Source organism: Pelodiscus sinensis, chromosome 3 (assembly GCF_052426305.1).
Source record: "Pelodiscus sinensis isolate ZL-2025 chromosome 3, ASM5242630v1, whole genome shotgun sequence".
NCBI lineage: Eukaryota > Metazoa > Chordata > Testudines > Trionychidae > Pelodiscus > Pelodiscus sinensis.
In genome coordinates this window covers 197011085-197033258 of record NC_143054.1, presented here as the reverse complement: position 1 = coordinate 197033258, position 22174 = coordinate 197011085, and the positions used below count along the sequence as shown (strand labels likewise).

Below are 22174 nucleotides of genomic sequence, written 5' to 3'. Positions count from 1 at the left end.
GAAGCAGTTGTCACACTGTAGTTGTGAAATGGTGTTCCATTTTACCATAATTTTTTCAACCAAGGGTGTTAATGAAGGCCAGTGGTGTGGAAACAATGACTATCACTAGGCTTGGAAGGATTAGATTTCTGTTGCTAAAGGCCAGTAAATATCCATTTCACTGTACATACACGAACCAAGAACATTTCCATAATACTTTGTAGATGAGCATAATTTTTCTTTGCTTAAGAACAGTTTTATTTGAGGATATTTATGTTGTATATTTTGACATGTGAGGCTGACAATTTGAGTTTATTTGCAATTTAGTTTTTAATCTTTCTATTGTCATTACATAATTATGTCTGATGTCCCACAACTTGAAAAATGAAATTGCTAAAACTAAAAATCTTAAAAATAAAAACTGATACTATCCTTTGAGAAACTATTAAAACTGAATTCTGTGCATCCTGACTACCAAGAGGAGGAGGAAGTAAATGAATTAGGAAATGCATTGGGAAGGTGGGAGGATTTGCTTTGGGAATTATTAAAAAGGAATAAAACAGCTCTAAGAACTTGTCAGATCCCAAAGACAGGACAGTCTGGGCCAGATCTTTCGCTGGTGTAAATCAGTGCAATTTCCATGACTTCGTGCAACTATGCCATATTATACCAGCTTAAGATTTTGTGGGACAGAGATAGACCAGAACAGTATTGCATACAGCTTGAACAACATCAGTTAACAAGTTACTTATATAAATCAGCTGTATTATGTCATTTTACTAAACATGCAGTTTATACAATCTATGTCAACCCTACCTCACCCTGGCTACTTAGAAAAATGTATATTCTATTGGGTAAGAAACCACAGAATCACAGGATTGGAAGAAAGCTCAGAAAGTCATCTAGTCTAAATCCCTACCAAAAGCAGGACCAATCCCAACTAAATTATTCCAGACAGGGCTTTGTCAAACCGGGACTAAAAACCCTCTAGGGATGGCGATTTTACCACCTCCCTATGGAACCCATTTCAGTGCTTCACTACCTTCCTTGGAGGATAGCTTTTCCTAATATCCAGTCTAGACCTTCCGCACTTCAACTTGAGTCCATTGCTCCTCATTCTGTCATCTGCCATCACTGAGAACAGCCTCTCACCATCCTCTTTGGAACCCCCTTCAGGTAGTTGAAGGCTTCTATCAAATCCCCTCCCCCCCTTACTCTTCTCTATAAGCCCAAATCCCTCAGCCTCTCCTCATGCACCATGTGCTCCAGCTCCCAATCATTTTTGTTGCCCTCCACTAAACTGTCACTAATGCATCCCCATCTTTTTGGTAATAGGGGGCCCAGAATTGGACACAATACTCCAGATGTAAGAGCCAAACTTGAACAGCTTAATGGGAGTAAATCGGGGGGTCCAGATAATCTTCATCCAAGAATATTAAAGGAACTGACACATGAACTTGCAAGTCCATTAGCAAAATTTTTTAATAAATCTCTAAACTCAGGGGTTGTACCATTTGACTGGAGAATTGCTAATATAGTTCCTATTTTTAAGAAAGGGAAAAAAAGCGACCCGGGTAACTATGGGCCTGTTAGTTTGACATCTGTAGTATGCAAGATCTTGGAAAAAATTTTGAAGGAGAAAGTAGTTAGAGACATTGAGGCTAATGGCAATTGGGACAAATTACAACATGGTTTTAACAAAATGTAGATCGTGCCAAACCAACCTGATCTCCTTTTTTGAGAAAGTAACAGATTTTTTAGATAAAGGAAATGCAGTGGATCTAATCTACCTCGACTTTAGTAAGGCATTTGATACAGTACTACATGGAGAATTATTGGTTAAATTGGAAAAGATAGGGATTAATATGGAAGTTGAGAGGTGGATAAGCAACTGGTTAAAGGGGAGACTACAGCGGGTTATATTAAAAGGTGAACTGTCAGGTTGGAGGAAGGTTACTAGCGGAGTTCCTCAGGGATCAGTTTTGGGGCCAATTTTATTTAATCTTTTTAATCGCTGACCTTGGCACCAAAAGTGGAAGTGTCCTGATAAAATTTGCAGATGACACAAAGTTGGGAGCTATTGCCAATTCAGAAAAGGATCGGGATATCATACAGGAAGATCTGGATGATCTTGTAAATTGGAGTGATAGCAACAGGATGAAATTTAATAGTGAGAAGTGTAAGGTTATGCATTTAGGGATTAATAACAAGAATTTTAGTTATAAGCTGGGGACACATCAGTTGGAAGTAACGGAGGAGGAGGAGGACCTCGGAGTCCTGGTTGATTATAGGATGACTATGAGCCGCCATTGTGACATGGCCGCGAAAAGGGCTAATACGGTCTTGGGATGTATTAGGCGAGGTATTTCCAGTAGAGATAAGGAGGTGTTAGTGCCATTATACAAGGCATTGGTGAGACCCCATTTGGAATACTGTGTGCAGTTCTGGTCTCCCATGTTTAAGAAGGATGAATTCAAACTGGAACAGGTACAAAGAAGGGCCACTAGGATGATCCGAGGAATGGAAAACCTGTTTTATGAAAGGAGACTTAAAGAGCTTGGCTTGTTTACCTTAACCAAAAGAAGGCTAAGGGGGGGGACATGATTGCACTCTTTAAATATATTAGAGGGATCAATACCAGGGAGGGAGAGGAATTATTTAAGCTTAATACCAATGTGGACACAAGAACAAATGGATATAAGTTGGCTAGTAGGAAGTTTAGATTTGAGATTAGACGAAGGTTTCTAACCATTAGAGGAGTGAAGTTCTGGAACGGCCTTCCAAGGGAAGTAGTGGGGGCAAAAGATCTATCTGCTTTCAAGATTAAACTAGATGGGTTTATGAAGGGGATGGTTTGATGAGATAACATGATCTTGGTAACTAATTGACCATTCATTAGCAGTGGGAAATAGGTCAATGGAGGGATGATAGGAGTTACTATAGAGAACTTTCTGGGTGTCTGGCTGGTGAGTCTTGCCCACATGCTCAGGGCTTAGCTGATCGCCATATTTGGGGTCAGGAAGGAATTTTCCTCCAGGGTAGATTGGCAGAGACCCTGGAGGTTTTTCGCCTTCCTCTGTAGCATGGGGTACAGATCACAGCTGGAGGATTCTCTGCATCTTGTGGTCTTCAAAGTATTTGAAGGCTTCAATATCTGAGATATAGGTGAGAGGATTATTCTAGGAGGGGTGGGTGAGATTTTGTGGCCTGCGTTGTGCAGGGGGTCAGACTAGATGATCATAATGGTCCCTTCTGACCTTGAAGTCTATGAGATGTGGCCTCACCAGTGCTGAATAAATTGGAATAATCACTTCGTTAGATTTGCTGGCAATGCTCTTACTAATGCACCCCAATATGCTGTTAGTCTTCTTGGCTCCAAGGGCGCACTGTTGACTCATACCCATCCGTAAAAAATGTTACTGGCAATCTGCACCTGATCCAAAGCCTATTTAATTCCTAGACTCCTCAAACATTTGTAGTGCACAGGTTTGTGAAGATCATTCCACTGAGGCAAGCGCCAACATTTAAAGAATCCATTAAATCTAACAATCTACTGAGTACTTTTTTCTAGTATTCAGGAACTTACAAGGCCATATGTAAATGCAATCAGTGCATTCAACTCTCACTGACATCACCAGAAACTGTGTACAAGAACAGAAGTTAACGAAGCCCTGTGTGTTTTTCTGAGTCTAGACAGCCCAGAAAGCAATATAACCTAGCCTAATAATAGCCAACACCAGAGTGATCCCAAAGCACATATTTAGGGCTAAGTATGTCCTGTATGTTGTTACTAAACATTTAATTATCACTGTTGCTATTTATTAAGTTCCATTTAGCATCCCTCGCTGGAAAAATAAACTTATTTTAGGAACACTTTCATATTCGCCCTGTATTGCTCTCCTTTTCAATCTCTGCTTCTCTCCTCCCTTCCCTATGGGAGGCACCAATTACTGCAACCCAAGTCCCAATCCCATTTTATACGATGACCAGAGATGAAATAGCACATGAGAACAAGTAAAGGGCATGCCTTCACCTTGGAGTTAACACCCCAATGGAATTTATGAGCAAGCTGATGAGTTCACCCTCCCCCCCTTGTAGTGCCTTTGTTTCAGACTGTCTGCAGATTCAAGATAGCAGTGACCTATGAGAGTTAGAAACTTTCAAAAAACAAACAAAAATTCCACAGAACCTAATACGATACAGAATAAATATATTAAGCAGCCCAGATCTAGCTCATAAACTGGGTATCGGAAAGCTCTGAACTGACCAATTTCTTCTCCCACTGAAGTCAACATTGAGTGCTTTTGAAAATCCTACTCTAGATCCCATTTTTGTTACTTACAATTATCTACACCTGTCTGGGTCTTTTTAAAATGGTCTACAGTTGTCAGTACAAGAACATATGCTGACTGTTTGGAAGTATTATTTATGTATCTAGTAGGTCATTGGGAATAACCACCACATATGACATCAGAGCAAGAATGTTACAGCAATAAAGAGGAAACACCAGGGTTTTAAAAGTAAATAAATAAAATGCTAATAATGATTTCAACAACAAAGCTGCACTCAAAGTCACTGAACCTTATTTCTGGCGGTTAAATTAAAAGCTCCATAGCTTTAAGAAAATGTAGGCTAGCCATATTTCTCAACCTCTTTTTAATCAGAATGAACATTTCTACAAATCAGATTTGCTCTTCAGAGAAAATTAAAAGAGACTCAAATCTTCAGATTGTAATCACATCATATGAGCCTTACACATTTTGTTTACCATTTTCTTGGTGCAACTGCATTACGCCATCAAACAAATTGTATTTTATATTCTAATCCACAAAGCCACGGGCTGTCCAATTACCATGTCCTTATCTGGATCTTGGCAAACTTAAATTCTTCCTTTTGAGATTATTTCCTTTTGAAGGTCAGCTGAAAGCCTAGTTCAAGCAGCACATTGATGCAACCAAACACAGAATCACTTTGAATATCTATCAATTAAAGGCCTCAGTATGAAAACTATCTTTGGTGCCAGGACTTTAACAGACGCCTTAACTCAAATGTTGCATTGTGTTAGTACAGCTGTATGCACAAGCAAAAGTATTATATTAAAGAGATTCCAACTTCCGCCAGTTTTCTGACTGCAGAGATTATATTCATTATTTCAAATTATGCAACTGTCTTATGCCTATGTAAGTTGTCGCTTTACTGCCATGCATGGATACCTGAAACACAGATCACACTATGGGGATGGCGAGTGGGGAGAAGAGCAGCTCCCCTGGATAATTACTCTCCTTGTGTCGGTCGGCATTTGGGGGCAGGCACTAGGCCAGGCCTGGGCAAAATATGGCCCACAGGCCAGATACAGTCTGTCAAGCCACCAAATCCAGCCCGTGGAGTCAGTGGGGAGCCCCAGGTAGGCTCCCCTGCTTGCCCCGCAGCCCCATTTGCTAAGAAACCCGGCTGCTGGGTACTTTCTCTTTGAGTTCAGAGGGGAGGGGGGCGAAGATTCAAACGCTGCTCCCGCCCCCAGTACAATCCCATTGGCCAGTTTCTGGACAGACCCTGGCCAATGGGAGCTGTCTCCTGCTCACTCACTCTAGCACATGGCTGAGCAGGCAGAAACATTTTAAGCTCTGAAAGCCTTTAGCTCTGCAGGCGGGCAAGTCTCCTGGTGAGAACCTGCCTTTGGCACTTCAGTCCCTCCCTTCCCCAACTCTGTGCCCCACACTCCTGCCCCGCTACTCCACATTCACTCAAACCCCTTCCCAGATCTGACACCCCAATCTCCTGCCCAAGATCACAATCCCCTTCTACCCTAAGTCACATGCCAAAACCCTGCACCCCAGTTCCCTGCCCTAGGTCACAACTACCTCCTTTGCCCAAACTCCCTCCCAGACCCCATTCTCCCTCCTGCACCCTAATCCCTTACACCAAGCTCCCTTCTGCACCCAACCTCCCTCCTAGACCCTGCTCCTTCTCCATTAATATTCTGGAAGAGTGCAGCCCTCAACCACTTTACAAAATCTTGGAAGTGGCGCCCCATCAAAAATTATTGCCCACCCCTGCACTAGGCCGGGGTGGGCAAATACCAGTTCGTGGGCTGATTCGGGTCTGCCAGGGTTAGCCCTCAGTGGGCACCCACACAGACATATTTATCTGTGCCTCTGCAGGTACCGGGATCACAGCTCCTGTTGGTCAGAGATTGCCGTACCCAATTTCCACCCATGTGACAGCACTTTTAATGAGCAGTGACAGTCCAGGAATTGAACTACTAAAATCCCTATCAACAGAAGACCATGATATTGACTGATTTTGTTTTGGCTCCCACCTGTGGGCCGGGCCACGCGTTGAGCCTCACATAAATCCAAACCACACCACGAGCCGCAAACAAATGGGCTGCATGTTGAGTAGCCCAGATTTAAACAGTCATCACTGCAGGAAATGAACTAACTTATTTTCTCCTTTATTGTAATTAAACTAATTTAAGGGGGAACAGTGCTTTCCTCTCTCTCTCTCTCTCTCTCTGTACGTGTGTGTGTGTGTGTGTGCACGCAATATAAATATTTTACACAAACAAACTCCGAGGGACTGAAAATAGAGAACATAAATACAATCTGCGCAGTATAGCAATGTACCCTATACAGTACACAATTTACAGATTACATTTTAAATCAATGTTTAAAATACTTTTTAAAAAATAACTTGCCAGAACAGACAGACAGACAAATTGATCAGCATGGTATTTTTTTGTCTAAACCTCCACAGATTCATCATTTCCTGTTGTCCCTAGATTGACCACAAAATGGCAACAACTGCAATTTAGTAAAATCCGGGACTAGAGAGGAGTGTAATGAAGCATACATCCGCAGAGCAGTAGCGGTATCCTTACACAAGTGTCTCTCATCTAATGGCCAAGGCATATTTATTGGAAGAAAGGAAGATTCCAGAATGAGCCGAAGGCAGGTTCTGTAAGTAATCCACTCTATTACTTTGAAGAGCAGAAATAGCCAATATGTTACCAATTAAGGTCAAAATTCTCAGAAATAAGTAGTGATTTTTCATGCCTCAGTTTCTGCATGCTCAAACTGAGATGCCTTAAAATATGGCCTTATTTTCAGAAAGTTCAGGGCCCACACATATGAAAAATAAGTCCACTGTAAGGTGTCTGTGAAGCCTCTGAAATTTGCTATTTTCTCTTGAAAATTGTGACTTACAATTGCCATACACTATCTAGTTAGACTGAAAACATTTAACAATTTTCTCATATGAATGAACTTTCTTGCTCTAATGTCAGTAACCCAGGGGTTCAATTTAATCGAAGAGATGATTTATAGCACTCCTTATGTTTGGCTACTGTTCTCCCTATTAAGTCCATCCTGCTACAATATATCTGTAATGCACAAAACACACTGAGAGGAGCAGAATGTAGCAAAGTTAGTGCAGCAAGCCAAGTCTTATATCAAACCGGGTTCCCGCGAATGTGGTTAGCCCAAGCAAAAATAATTCACATTTCTAGAGCATTTTCTATCCAGTCTTCAGTTTTCAAAATACAAATGAATTAATCCTCCAGCTCCCCTGCGAAGTAGGTATAATTCCTATTTTACAATGTTTTCCAGAGACTTGTAGGGTTTTTGCTGAAATGGACTTCTTGCCTCATTCACTCTGCACTTAAAGTAGAATTTTCAGAGGTGCCCTTCAGCTGACTCCTAATAACGACAATTCCGATGTCAATGTTAGGCCAATAGGGAATGGTTTTGAAAATTCCACTGTCTCTGTATAATTGACTTCCAGGATTCTGTATACAGAGTACATGAAGTAGCATGCAGTAGGAGACACTACTCATATGCAGAAGAGAGTTATATTTAGATAAGCAACCCTAACTTCCTTATATCTAACTTTAGAGAGCTCAGAAATGCCACCCTGACAAGACAGCAAAGTAATTTGAAAAAGCTGCAAAGACACTCTAGGATTCCAGTGAAAAGAAAACATGCATCTTTTAGGTATTTCATTATTTTAAGACTGTTAAATGTAATTAGAAAATTTGCATTCAGGTTCATAATTCTCAAATGTAACTTGTAAAATTATAATACTGAAACAGTTTATGTTTTTACTTGTCTGCTATTCTAGATAGATCAGTTTTATTTAATAGATCATTTTATTTTAGAATTATAGCTATTATATACATGCAAAATAAGTGGCGTTTCCTTAAATTTTACCCCTTTTGCTCATTCATTATGATGAAAACAAAGAAGAAACATTGAGAAGTCATCTAGTCCAGCCCTTGCATCACGAAGAGAACTTTTAGTGATTACTTTTCACTGAATTCTGGAGATTGAAATGAGGGTTACCATGAGTTGGAGTAAGAAGTCCTCCAACTTGACATTATTTTGAAATAAAGGCTTGTAGCGTATACCCGCACTATATTATTTTGGAATAATGTCAATTATTCCAAAATAATGCTGCTGTGTAGACATAGGCTTCGAGACCAAATCCCAATGCCTTTAAGGCTGACAAACATTTGTATTTATTTCCACAGACAGTAGAGCAGGCCACAATTAAGTATTCATGACAGCAAACCTATCATTCCAAGTTATATTTTAAAATAGAATTCGCTTATAGTACTCACTATTAGTTTTGGTTGCAAGCAATTTCTCAGGATATCTGCTACAAATAATTGTGCATCTGGACTTGTGCGCAGCCTTAAAAGTTGAGGTAATGATTTACTAGGAGGAAAGGTATATTGTAATTGTCTTACATAAGACAGCTCAAGGTTAGTAATGCATTCTTACCAACGATCTTTTGAAAGTTTCAATAATTTGGCTCCTATTACTCTACCATTTTACTTACAAACTGGGGTATCACCTGCTTGTCCTTAAAAACACCCCACATTTCTTTCAGAATCTTTTTATAGCATTGCTGGCTTCCCCTTTAAATGATAGTAATTCTAGGAACACAAGTTAATATTGTTGTTTTAACTGTTATAGTGGTTAAAGTTTAACAAATTAACTCTCTCAGAGGATAAAGAATCATACATGGTGAAAGAGGGGAAAAGATCCAGTGGTAAGGCAGTAGCCAAGACTTGGGAGATCTGGATTTGAGTGCTCCACCACAGATTTCCTTTGGGAACTTCAGCAAATCCCCTAATCTCTCTCTGTGTTTGTTCCCTATCTGTAAAAACAAGGATAATCTCACTGTCCTACCTCACAGGGGTAAGAATATAAGGTACTCAGATACTATGGTATTGTAGGGGCAATGTAGACAGGCAAAATACAAGATGGCAATAAGCAGGAGAGAAAATATAAGACCAGTAGGCTGAGAGCAAAAATCAGGAGAGAGAAAAGGAAAGGAAAAGGAAAGAAAGATGGCTGTAAATAATAGGGAACCCTCTTCCAAGATGAACACTGGAGTTAAGGATAAGAGGACAACACATGACCACCAATACACAGTCACTGAGCACATAAAGATAATTAAAAATGGAACTCTGGGCTTCTACACCACTATATATTAATCCCTCTCACTACAAACAAGGGCTACACCCATGACAGAAATGTCAATGCTATTTCCTCTTCATTTGACTTACCAGAAGTGTCACACCAATAAGTTTTTATATATTGCACTGAACTAGAAGTAGGTCTTTATAAATACATTTGTAGAAAATTGAGAGTAGATAAAGAGAAGTACAGAACTTTATTGTCCAAAGTCTGCTTCCCATCCTTGAATTTATTTGTGGGGAAGAGAGGAAAGTAAGAAGTTCTTGAATGAAACCTTTGTTTCTTGCGTTCTTTCTGTAATTCATAATTTTCTTATGAAGCTATTGCATGGTGTTACTTCATTTGCCTAAATGTGAATTTAATTGTTAAAACCCTGATAAAAAGTTTTGTACTACAGGCAGTCCCTGACTTACGCGGATCCGACTTATGTCAGATCCGCACTTATGAACGGGGCTCTCTCGCCCCGGAAGTCGGGGCGAGAAAGCCCCGTTGGTAAGCTGCTCCGAGACCGTCTCCAGCAGACCAGGGGCACCGGGCGGGTTCCCGCGCTTCTGAGGCTTTGCCAGAGCAAAGCCTCAGAGGTGCGGGGAACCGCCGCTGCTGCCGCTTCAATCTGGGTGCCTGTGGTCTGCTGGGGACCCCCCCGCGGCTGTGGCTTCAGTCCGTGAGCCTGTGGTCTGCTGGGGACCGTTTTTCTGGCATAAACTCCATCAGCGATGGGCAACCAAAAATAGCGAGTGGGCCACGTGGATGGCCTTCCCTTCACCTCAGCAGCTGCAGCAACTCACGGTCCATGTTCCACCTGCACAGCCGCAGACCTCCTGTTTGCCCCTCTCATCCACACACCTCTTGTGTGTTGGGGAACCAGACCCCTGCCTTTCCTACTCCTCCCCCTTCCTCGCAGCACTTTTGGAGTGCGCAAATCTGCCGATTCGTGCTCCATCCCTGCTCTTCCCCCTCCCTCACAGAGTTGAAATGCCACACAGTTGTTCAAGTTCTGGTGGGGGGGGAGAGCGGGACGGAGCACAGATCGGCATCTAAAGCGCTGGGAGGGAAGGAAAAGAGTAGGAAATGTGGGGATCTTGTTCACCAGCGTGAGAGGCATGTGGGAGAGGGGAGCAGACAGGAGATCTGCGGACCGCAGGTGGAGCCCCAGTGGGTCATATGTGGCCAATGGGCTTCAGGTTGCCCACCATTGAACTACACAGTCTTCAACACAGACAACCCAGACTTGCCGACCACAGGTGGGCACTGGGAGGCAGAGGCTTCAGCAATTGTTACTGAACATGCACACTCTTTGTGAGCATGCTCAGTACAAGCCAAGCAACAAATTACCACCATCTGTCCGCCCCTAACCCAGCAACATGTTGCCTCTGATCGCGGGGATTTTTGTTGTTGTTGTTGTTCATGAACAACAGTGCATGAAACACATGACTAACAGAAAGATTATGATGTCATAAAGGCAACTAGTCTTCATATCACGCCCAGAAAGTTAGTACACAGATATCCCAAATTATATAAATCACAAATAAGGTTCTCAATTATTTATCCCCACCACACGAGACTGCATTTACAGCCAGTTTTCACTTATTTTCCTCACTGAACATTCACCTGTAAGATACTTTTGCAAAAATGCCATTAGCTCCTTCTAGTCTTCTCTTCTGCCACACACTCTTCAAAGCAGCTGTGAATTCCTCTTGCAGATTCACTGTATATATACAGTGAGTCATGAAGTTTAGTACCAGAGGAAAAAACACTTTTATGACTCAGTGACTGAAAGAAAAGGTTTTCATTGGAAAAACCACAGACATGAAACAATGGTGCGTAAATGTCTCAATTCATTTATTTTATTCTTTATCGCATACAAAGATTGCAGGACATATCTACTTTAACAAAAACAGACTTTTATCATCCCATAAAATAATAAAAAAGCCTCCAAGTAAATTTAATAGACATTAATGAGAGCAGGCACAAAACAGATCTAAATGTGCATAGCTTTGAGTGTCCTAGATTCAGTTAGGATGCACTGACGATATGCAGAATGTTTCAGAACAGCATAAGATCACTACTATTAGGCTTCACTTTAGAACAGGACCACATAGAGGAATAAAATCATCATAATACCCCATTGCTCTTCCCTTTAATCCATAATGGCAGCAACGTGATAGTAAGATCCTTTTAGGGAAAATTACAGTCTCTCTCAGAATGTGTAATTTGTTCTAGAATTACACTCTCTCAACTACGCTATGGAAATAAACAGGGACCGAGCCAGGTACAGCACTGAACTGACACACAGACATTGTGTGCCAACATACCAGGCAGGATAATCCTCAAAGCATGCCAAATTTCTTGGCCTTTCAGAGAAGCCACATATCAGAGTGGATAAACCTATGAAAAAAGTTTTATTGCCCCTTACTTTTTTTCTGATCCATTTGGTGCTCAAGATTCCACAGAATGCACTAAACACTTCACTGTTCTGCTACTTTAAATGGAAATTCACCTGTACCCAAGATTAATGCAAACTTTGCATTAAACAGAAACATTGCTGCAACCTGGACTACAATACAGCTAGGCATTGCTCCGTATTATTGAGGTTACTGCAGTTCATATATCATAGGAAAACAGAAACCGACTATTTTATAACGTAGGAACAGAGCATAGGATCTCAGGGAATCTTTTTGATAGGAGTGTTATTCTCTCACTCTTAGGACCTTAGCTATCCTTTTTGGGTAGTTCATTGCCAGTAACAGAGGTGTCCGTTGAGTTTGTGACCCGCTCATATTTCAGAGATGCTTAACATGTCAAGGTTTTATTCCCTGTACTCAACACCTGTCCTTCCTGCACTTTTAATTTCTCTCCTAGCCTATGCTAGAGACAGATACATTTATATTCTTGACATCCCTACTAGATGTCTTTGACAAACACCCATGTCCCTTGGCACCTGTCAGCTTTCCTCCAACTCCAGTTTGGGCAATCAACCTTGCAAAATGTAGTCATCCAACTGTCTGTAACAGCAATCTGGTTCCACTTTGATTAAGAGACATCTTTCCCTTTCCCAAACAGTTCATCATTGCCTTATAAATGTAACTTCTTCTACTTGAAGTTAGGCATGTGAACAGGTAACCGGTTAACGGGTAAGCATCAGAAGTCAGCCAGCAGCCCCGGGTGGGGCCAAAGCTGGTAGCTGGGCTACAGTAGTCTCCCCCTGTCTTCCTGCTTAATTGGTTAAACGGAATGGTTAACCAGTTAACTGATTAACTGGAATTTTTCATCCCTACTTGAAATCATCATCTTGTCCATACACAGACATGCACAAGCCCTACGGTCTCACTGTTCTTATCCACAGAACCAGAAGAAACATAACATAGAAATTCTGAATATAAATCTTAATCTAAATATAACTTCCAAGTCATCTCTCCTAAGCCTCTTCTTTTACTAGTAGTACCAATATTAACAACCACAATTCTCAATAGATGTTTGTCTATAATATGTTTCGAGAGATCTGCCAACTTTCCAACCGATAGAGCAGTCAACTGTTCTCACAAGCACTACATACCCAGCTATTGGTATTTTTAATGACTAGGCAGATTTACATGAGCCCCAACACTTCACTATTTGATTCTTTTGAGGCAGAAGAAAGAGATTACATTTTTTTTTAACATAAAATATCTATCTACCCCTTACTTTTTCAGTGCAATAAAGATAATTTGGTTTAGGATTCATATGCCCACGTTGCATATAACAATTCTAAGATCTCATCGACAGTCACTTGGGCATCAGCACTTAAGTCACTTGAGGCACTTTTGAAAATGTTCTCTTGTAACTCTAACTTTGACGTATTTAATTTGTTCATTTATATCGCTAATGCTCTGCTAAATGGATTGTTCACACAGCTGACCTGTTTCTTTTTCTTACTTGCTAGGCTTTTCCAGGTTCTTTTTTTTTTTTTTTTTTTTTGGGTAGCTAACTATTTTCTCTACAAGCCAATTTACATTTTATTCTGAATATTTACCAACAAGATTGGAAAGATGCCAAACCGAAGGCCTGGTCTAAGTGTGTTTAATTTTCTGTCAAGAAAAGAGGATAAAAGTAATAAACAGTGAAATGATACTGAGCATATGACACATGCTAATAAACCCAGGAAATTCAATGCTAAAGGTTGCTGAGAGGTCAGCCTTGAGCTAATTCCATGGTTTACTTTTTCTTTCTTTATATAACATGCTTTGGGATAGGCTGAATGTCAGCCTTAGGGCACTCAGTGCTAGGTTTGTGTTAGAACTCTAGTGTCAGGTAAACATGTTATCCTTCTCAGCCACAGCTCCCCTCTGGACCGGATCTTCACAGAACATTGTTCTCTGACCTCTCAATGTCAGTTTCCTTTCCCTGGCCCCCATCCTCCTCCTCCCTCAGACACTGTCATGTGCCATTCCTGTGATTTTTTTCAATCAATTTAGTCTCTGCTGGACCTGTCCCCTTCTCCGTTGACTGTCTGTCAACTCCACAATCTCAGTTATAAGTAAGACTGTGTTTTAGTCACAGAATCCATGACTTCCAAAGACCTTTGTGACTTCAGCCAGCACCAGTGGGAAGTTGCAGGGTCCCCTGCTGCCTGTGGAGGCAGAGAGCGTACAGTGAGGTGGCGAGAGATCCCTACAGCGCTCCACCACCCAGGCAGAAGAGACCGTTGCTGCGCTCTGCCTCTATCAGTGACAGGAATCCCCACTGCCCCTGGCTGCCACAGACAGTAGGGGGATCCCTGCAGCTCCCCCCCTGAACTCCTGGCTCCCCTGAACTTCTGGCTCCTGCAGACAGCGGGGGATCCCTGCCAGTCCCCTGACTGTCAAGGCAGGGGAAACCATTGGAGACATGTGCCTCTGTGGGCACAGGGGGGACACCCAGAGCTGCCAGTGGAGGGGGGACCATGGTACTCCCAGCCTATCTGCAGCTGCCCAGGCTCTCCTTTTTGTTCATGAATTTTTCATTACTGCCCGTGATCTGTTTGTGACTTTTGCTAAAATTATCCATGACAAAATCTTAATCTTAGTTATAAGCAAACTTCCACCTTCTGTGACTCCTTTGCCCTCTCCCATTAAGCTGCATACCATGCATATCCCCTCTCCCATTAAGCTGCATACCCTGCATAGCCCCAGTAAGGATGTTAAATATCAATTAATTGAATAGTCGATTAATCTCATGAATACTTATCGGTTACTCAGTTATTCTATAGTCCCCAGGGTGGGGCCAGCAGCCAGTGCGCTCTGGCCTCGCTCGCGAGGTGTCCCGTCACTCCATGCTGCTGCCTCTGTATCAGAGGCAGCAGTGTGGGGTGCCAGGCGGGAGCTAGTCCATGAAGGGAGCCAGTTTAAAAACCAGCTCCTCCTGTGAACTGGCTTCCTGTTGCCCTGCACTGCTGCCTCTGATACAGAAGCAACAGCGTGCGGTGGCAGCCGCCCGTCTGGGGTGGGGAAGGGTGGCTGAGCTCCCAGATCTAGCGCAGGCTGGAACTGAGCCAGGCTACCTGCCTGGCTCCTAATACACTTTAAATTCAGAGCCACAGCAGAAGAGGGTCCAAGATCTAGCACAAGCCAGGGCTGAGCCAGGCTGCTGGCCAGCCTGCTAAAAAATGTACTGGCAAGAGGGAGGAGGGAGAAATGCGTGTAGTCTATAGCATCAACCTATAAGCTTTTGCTTATCAGTTAATCATTTAGTCTACACTGTTACATACCTAATCCCCAGGTTTGGGGGTGTTTTTTTTCCCCCAGAAACCACTCTCTCTTTTTCTCCATGCTGCTGAGCTCTAGGAGAGGCAGTCCCAAAGACAGTCAGCTTTCTCCAGTGTACATTGTTCCTTCTGGTTCACACCTGTCCTACCCATCCTACTCTTCCTCTTGCATGCCTCCCGTACACAACAACCTGTCACCATTTTAGGTCTTTGCTCAAGCGCTCTTTTCCTTTTCTACCTTCCTCCATACTCTCTGCCTTAGAGCTTACAGGCAATACTAAAAGAATCTAGCAGGTGTGTTACATTCCCTGGTTTCCTCCCAGCCGCTTCCATTACCATGTGTCTGACCTGAAGACGGCCAAGTTTATTCTCTCTAATTCATTAGATGTTTCAAACTGAACCAATCCCTGCACATTTCCTAACCTCCATTGCTCCCGCCCCTCAATCCCTTATCAATAAGGTTCTGACTCATGGAGGTCACTTCCATTTTCTGCCCAGGGCTTTAGCTCTCAGCAGGCAGCCCCACAGCTCTCAGCTGCTACCTGCTGGGCAGCAGCAGGTATCCTGGGGGAAACCCTAAGCCTAAGCTGCTGTGGATGCTGAACGCTCCTCCCCTCCCATTTTCTCAGGGATTTTTAAATACATAATACAGACGGGTCACAGGCTCCCATGACTGTTTGTTTATTGTCCACGACAGGACCATGATTTTTATTAAAAACATCCGTGACAAAATCTAAATCTTATTTACTGCAAATTATCAACGGCTGTCTCTCCACTAGCTCCTTTCCAGTATTGCCAACTAGGGATGTAAGCAACTAGATGACTACCTGATAGGCATAAGCTTACCTAGTGTGGGGGGGAGGAGCCGATGCTGGGGGGAGCCAGCTTAAAAGCCAGTTCTTCCCAGCACCATCATGTTTTCAAGCTCTTCTCCGCAATCTAAAAAACACACTTAAAAAAAAGCTGAGAATTTTACCTAATTACATATCACAGGATCTGGAATATAAAATAAAATATCAAATATGAGACTGGCAAAATCCTGAGCGTTGGTAATGCTGCCTTTCCCCCTGCATTCCTTCATGAAGTTGTTTCCCTACCTCTAAGAAATCCTCACTTGACCCTTTTCTCTTTCTCCACACATCCCCATTCCATTTGTTTATACAGCTATACTTACTGAGCAGTTTGTTCCCATTGTTAAATTTCTTTCCTCCAATTCCTTCCTTGACCGCCCCACCCCCTACAGTTTGACTTCAGCTTTCTCTAGTCCACTGATACTGCCCTAAATCTAAAGAGTCTTTTCTCCATATTCCTCAACCTCCCTGCTGTCTTTGAATCAGTCAGTCACGTACATTCCCATAAAAACCTTCCTTTTCTTAGGCTTCAGTGCACCTCTTTTCCTGCTTCTCCACTGAAATGGAGAATCACTTCTTCAGGTTACTTACTGTGAATCTTCTTCCTGTCTCCTCCCAAGTCTAGTGTTGTCCTCAACATCAAGTGTTTCTTCTTGGTTCCTTTATTTTACACATTTACACTCTGTGATGGTGTGTCTACACAGCAGCGTTATTTCTGAATAACGGCCGTAATTCCAAAATAACAATGTGAGCATCTACACAGCAATTCTGTTATTTCGAAATAAATTCAAAATAACAGACGGCTTATTCTGACTTCTGTAAACATCAATCCATGAGGAATATCACCTATTCCAAAACAGATGTTTTGGAATAGCAGTAGAGTGAAATAGCTTCTCCCCAGGGCCATTCAAACTAATTACTCCCTAGTGCACCCTGGGGCTCTAAATCGAGGCAGCACGTCCACATTAGGGAAGCCTGCTTCAGACTAATGTTGAGACATCCCTGTAGTGTAGACATGCTATTTCAAAATAAGCTATTTTGGAGTATTTCTTCCAGAATAGCTTATTTCAAAATAAGCATGCAGTGTAGATGTACCTTGAGCGTCCACAGACCCCTAACCAGAGTCATTCTATCAGCTGTTGGCTGTTCTCTCAAATCTTCCCTTCCACTTCAACAGATCCTCCTCTGTTTATGCTCCCATTTCTCTCTTTCCATCATCTTCTCATCAATGTCCCCCCACTTTCTTAAATTATAGACAGCAAAAACTGATCTCTGACCTTATCCTCTCCCCATCATCTCCGACAACTCCACCTATTCCTTCACTAAAGGCCATCCCTCCCTTCCCTCTCCCACCCCCAGAATACTCCTGCCAGTGAAAGCATCAAAAATAGGAATAGATCAGAGATGAATGATCCTTAGGGCAATGGGAAATGGTTAAAACCTCTTCCAGGCTGTTTCTTGATGATGATGATAAAAAAAATTAGGGGAAAATAACAACTGCAAGAGAACCTTCCCTGCTGCCTACATTCAGCTAAATTTGAGGCAAGAGGCTTATTCTCTGTGCTAAGCAAACTGTGCAAAGGCATTTTTCATTTCTCTCTTTTATGTGCTGGCCAGAAATTTCATTTTTCCTACATGACCTTTTCTTTTCTATTTGCCTCCAGTAAGGGTGGCTCTTCTTGGCTTAATAGTCCAGGCCAGAAAGTAATTCTGGAGGCTTACACTAGCCTAGTAGACATAGAACACAGCCACAGCAATGTATGAAGGCTCTGTTGCCCCTTTGCTGAGAGCCAACACACGTCAACAACTCTGATTGTTTTCCTGTTGGAAAAGCAATCTTAGTGATACGGGGTACAGGTATGTTTTTAGTACAATTTGTACACCGGCCCTTGAACAGAAATGGTCAAACAACACACAGCAATCCTTCTCTTTCAGATATCTCAGGCCCAAACCAGCAAACCCAATTGACAATTTCTCTCAAAAAGCAGAGCCAAATCTTGCATGCAGCTTACCACAGCTCCCCCAGAAGAATAATCACCACAAAACTAAGGCCATGCCTACACTAGCAAACTTACAGTTGCAGAGCTGTACGGATGGAGATGCAAGCTCACTTGTGTAGCCACATAATGGTCTCCAGTCAACAACATAAAACCACCTCAATGAGTGGCAGTAGCAATGTCAGCAGAAGAAACTTTCCTGCTTTGTGGACACAAACACTTATCTAAGTGAATTTTATGTCACTCGGGGGAACATTTTTGCACACCCTTCAGCAACAAGTTTTGCTAATGTAAGTGGTGGACAGGACCGAACAAAAATTCTTCAAAAATTACATACTAGTCATATGCTAAGAAATAACTTGAGACCACATGTCACAACAGCACTTTGCCTCCACTCTGTCCTGCCTGTTTCCCTTTGCAGGTAGCACGCAGAGCATTAGGATCAGGAACAATTTGATGGAAACTTATTTAAATGGTTTGTTTTCCCCTCTGGATTTGTGAATTTAAAGAATCTCTACAAGTGGAATGCCTCAGGAAGGGAAAGCAGAGGCTTCCCTCTTTTTTTATCTGTTTGCTTATAAGTTTTGTTTTGTTTTTTCTCACTCCCAGGAATTAGGAAGATTTTTTTTTTAAACTCTGTAAGGAAAAACCTAGCCTCATCTGATAGGATCAAAGCAGTGACTAAACTAGAGGAGGAGAGTTAGAAGGAAAACATGCTGGTAAGCGCAGATGCTGAGTCCAATCATTTATATTGAGGGATTTACGTAATACAGGATGTGTTTAATTTAAAATTGTGTGAATTATGTATCTGGTCTGAGTTAACGTGTGGTGGTAAAACCCAATCCGCTAACTACACATTTTCTGGGCTAAATGCTTTCTGGTACACTGGGACCTGGGGTATTCCCATGGCTGATGGTAAAACATCATGAACAACTTACATGAATTTTGGAGAATACAATAACTGAAGGTGCTGGTAAATAGGTTTCACTGCTCTTCTGGAAAAGAATAAATTAGCTTGTTTGAGTAGTGCAACTACAGGCAGTCCCCAGGTTACGTACAAGATAGGGACTATAGGTTTGTTCTTAAGTTGAATTTGTATGCAAGTCGGATCTGGCTCCAGATTCAGCCGCTGCTGCTGAAACTGACCAGGGGCTGACTACAGGAAGCTGGAGGCAGAATTGCTCTGCCCCCAGCTTCCTGGAATCAGCCACTGATCAGTTTCAACAGCGGCTGAATCTTGAGCCTGGGACAGAACAGCTGGGCTGCCAGGTAGGTCCCTGCAGGACCAACCCGGCAGCACCCCAGCTGCTCTACCGCAGGGTCCACAACAAAAGCCTGGTCTGCTGGGTGGCAAAGCCTCAGAGGCGCGGCACCCCGCCGCCGCTGCGGCTTTGCTCCTGGTGCCTCTGGTCTGCTGGGGACTGTCTCCAGCAGACCAGGGACACCAGGAGCAAAGCTGCAGTGGCGGCGGAGTCCCGCGCCTCTGAGGCTTTGCCAGAGCAAAGCCTCAGAGGCGCGGGACCCCTCTGCCTCCCCGGCTTTGCTCCGGGGTCCCTGGTCTGCTGGAGACAGTCCCCAGCAAGACCAGGGGCACCCGGAGCAGCTTTTCTCGCCCCGGAGGTCGAGGTGGTGGGACCTCTGTGCTCTGGGCAGTCTGGGTAAGTCGGATCCACGTAACTCGGGGACTGCCTGTAGTATCTGGGAGATGTGATTAAATCCCATCTTCTTCCAGAGCCCATTCAAATAAGAAAACTGCCTGTGAGTAAAAATTGTTATTTTGGTCGTAGACCTTAATTTCAACTCCTGTTTTTAATAGGATGGTATTTGGATAACGTTTTGTTGCTATTACTGACTGGCACTAATGGGATTCTCTCTATGTATAACAACCCTGCAAAAAGGGATAAAAAAACCTCAGCAGCCCAGATAGAAATCTGTTCACTTTTACGTAAACACCAACACTTCTCCCAGCTCTATGTAACACATGCATTCCTGGACATTAATATATGAACACTTCATACCAACTGTGCACTCACACACACAAAACCTCTGTGCATCCCAAACTATTACAATGCAAAGGAAGCATGTTGTAGTGGGCTGGAACTTCAGAGGACATTAGCTGGGCTCTATTCCTAGCTTTACCATGTCTGCTGTGTCTAAGAGGTCACTGTCCCTTCTCTGTGTCTCTATTTCCCTTCCCACCCAGCATCAACCTTGTTGATGTAGACAAAGTTCTTGGAGCTGGGAATAGCTCCTACTATGCATTTGTAGAGTGCACAGTGGAAGGGGCAGCACTCTACATGCCACCATAAGATCATAAGCATACATAGTGGCAACATCCATTTGATAACATAAATGTATTACAGAACTTTGACTGGTTCTGCCCATTAATCTCTCTTTGCTAGGATTAATGACATTCCAACCCTATGAGCAGCTTCAACCAGCTGCCATTTCTTTAAGCAGCCTTTCCTTTCTTTTTCCCCACATGTGGAATTTCACATGAACACATACTCATCCCACACCCACATACAAATTACACTTGCATTCCATATTCAGCCCTAGAGCAGTGCGTTTGAGATGTGTTATCTCATGAGCACAAAAGCTAGAACTTGGGAGCTTACCGCCAGAAACATTGCTGTCTTCCACTAAGACAACGCATCTAGTCCTGGGTTGTCTGGAAATGTTAGATATTAGATAGATGACCTTTTATGAACAGAAAAGCTATTTTATGTTATTTGCAGAAGGTCTAAAAAAAGTATATGATTTATATTTCTCTCTGCTTCTAGCACTGTCGGACACTATAAATAATGTACCTGACTTGACAGAAGTATAAAGCATTCAAATGCTTCTAAGTGTCTTCCTGTTAAATATGTAGATTTTATTAGATTTTATTTTTATGACAGTGGTATCCCAAATGTCTACCACCACTACTAGGCAATTACAGACATGCAGGATGACTTGATACCTGCCCCCAAAGAGCGTACAATGTAAAACAATAAAAGGTAAGAGAACAAGGTACAGCAAAGAAGTCAGAGTAATCACTTGAAGATTATATTTCTCTTGTCCTGCTGGTTTTATTTACAGAATACATGCTTATGTAACAACATATGACTTTTTTTTTTTGAGAGGGCGGTGGGGGGAAATAACAAGTAAAGGATACATTTGAACCCAATGCAACAATCTCTCCAAGTATCAGCTTTCTACAGTCATGACACTCAATTTTAATTGTTTAACCACGTAACTCTTTTGATGGGTTTTTACCCTAATGCATACTGACTGTATATCACAGGAAATTTCCTCCCACCCCCCCCAATCAGTGTACTAAAAAGAGTCATGATACTTGGCAGGTAATTTCAAGTTTGGTTAAGAATCGAATCACTTTCCTTATATTTAAAATATGTACAGGAATAGTGCAAAGATCCAGAACTTCCACTTGAATTCTTCTAGCATGTATGTCAAATCTGGAAGAGGGCCATTAAAACGATGTTGGCAGATGCAATTACACATTTAGGGTGCGTCTAGACTGGCAAGATTATGCGCAAAAGCGGCTGATTTTGCGCAAAAACTTGCCAACTGTCGACACTGGCCGCTTGAATTTGTGCAAGAGCACTGACATTCTAATGTAAGAATTCAGTGCTTCTTGCGCAAATACTTTGACACTCCCGCTCAGGGATAAGGCCCTCTTGTGCAAGAATACTTGCGCAAGAGAGCCAGTGTAGACAGGGACTTTAATTTTTTGCGCAAGAAAGCCCGATGGCTAAAATGGCCATCGGAGCTTTCTTGCGCAAAAGTGCGTCTATACTGGGCACAGATGCTTTTGCGCAAAAGCACTTTTTGTGCAAAATCATCCGTGCCAATCTAGACACTCTTTTGCGGAAATACTTTTAATAGAAAAACTTTTCCATTAAAAGTATTTCCGCAAAATCATGCCAGTCTAGACGCAGGCTTACTATTTTTTACCTTTTCCCAACCTAATCATACATGTCAGAATGAGAGCAAGGGAGTAAAAACAACAACAGGAAGTCCTTCATAGCAATTTGACTCTTTGGTACGCTAACAGTTGATAAACTGTAACTATTTGACAAGTTATGTTCTGTGTATGTTTTCTGGTAATTTGTGTTTGCAGTGTTGTTGTGGCTGTGTTGG

At 42.4% G+C, this 22174-nt stretch overlaps 1 protein-coding gene across 3 annotated transcripts in view; it reads right to left on the bottom strand.

Annotated features, from left to right (window-relative positions):
- Positions 1-22174, bottom strand: part of RIN2 (Ras and Rab interactor 2) — a 128046-nt gene that overhangs the window by 80149 nt on the left and 25723 nt on the right. The window contains exon 1 of one of the 3 annotated variants that reach the window (XM_006118559.4): positions 8597-8619. The exons of the other annotated variants lie outside the window; for them this stretch is intronic. The gene's annotated coding sequence lies outside the window, so the exon portion shown is untranslated. Of the gene's footprint in view, positions 1-8596; positions 8620-22174 lie in introns of those variants that run through there. 3 annotated transcript variants of the gene reach the window in all.